This window comes from Atta cephalotes, assembly GCF_000143395.1.
Source record: "Atta cephalotes unplaced genomic scaffold scaffold00017, whole genome shotgun sequence".
Classification (NCBI taxonomy): domain Eukaryota; kingdom Metazoa; phylum Arthropoda; class Insecta; order Hymenoptera; family Formicidae; genus Atta; species Atta cephalotes.
This window is the reverse complement of record NW_012130081.1, coordinates 3,019,921-3,021,097: the sequence shown is the minus strand read 5'-3', so window position 1 is coordinate 3,021,097 and position 1,177 is coordinate 3,019,921. Positions and strand designations below refer to the sequence as shown.

General features: G+C 38.1%; 1 pseudogene; it reads right to left on the bottom strand.

The window, feature by feature from the left end:
* The window catches only part of LOC105618636, a 22,571-nt pseudogene extending 21,656 nt beyond the window's left edge, over positions 1-915 (bottom strand).
* Positions 916-1,177: the final 262 nt, after the last annotated feature.

The window sequence follows — 1,177 nt, the reverse complement described above, 5'->3', positions numbered from 1 at the left end:
TGTGTGTTTGTGAAGAGGGACCGGGGAGTTCAACAGCCGCGTTAGCATGCGGAGGATGCGCGGCGGTTATGCGCTTTGAAGACGAAAAGAGTCGGGATGACGGTCGGTTACGACCCTTCGCAGACCGCTTTGCTAAATAAAGATTATTTACAATAGCGCCGTTCTCTGCGATCCAGTACCAGTGAATGATTTTAAATAAGCAGAAAGCAGATATGATAGGAATCAGAATATGTAGCTTGGTATTCGAAAGATAATTCACAGACTGAGTCATATTACGATTACGGTTTTATCGACGCGACAGTATTGATGTATGATTTTGACATGAAAAAATAATAAGATTATTGTTTTGCTTATTGCATTACATAATTACACTCCGCCAAGGCTATACGAATAAAGTTTAAGCCTCTACCGGCAAATAAAATCTTTAAAGACATCATCGATATTTATTGTATGAATTTTTATAAATAAATTTAAATCTAAAGAAAATAAGTTAAAATACAACTTCTAAGATGGTAGACATTCGTTGAACTTTAACAGGTATATTAAAGTTTTTCAAATTTTTATATAATCAAGAATAATAAAAAATTTGCTGTTTCTCAACCGTTAACAGAAAAGTTAGAATTTACTTCACCATTGCCGATGAAGAATTATGAAATTTGTAATTCTGCTGCGAAATGAGATATTATCCACTCGAAAATAGGGAACACGAGATTCCCATAGCATTCTAGTCGGCGCCGGCGCGACAAGGCAGACATCTCGCTAAATGTTTTACCATTCTAACCACTCGTCTTTATCAGTAGCACAAACACTAGTGATAAACCTCTTAATCAAGCCGCTATATTTACAGACACCCAATTCTATCTCGAAATAAAAGCGAGATAATACGCGTATTATCTTCACACCTCCGCGATTCATGTTTGCACGGAACTTTTGAGATTCAATATAAAAAAAATACTCTTATATCATTTTTATCAAGATCGATCACGTTTGACGAATTTCCTCTGCGATCGACGGTACATAACATTTTGCGAGATGTACATAGGACGAGAAAGCGATATAAAAAAAAGGAGCAAGGTAAACAAAAGAACGCACCAGTGCAGCTTTACTGCATCCCCGGATTCCCCGGATGCGCTCGGCGCGGCGGCGAGACAATAACGTAGGACCACGTGTTTGGCGT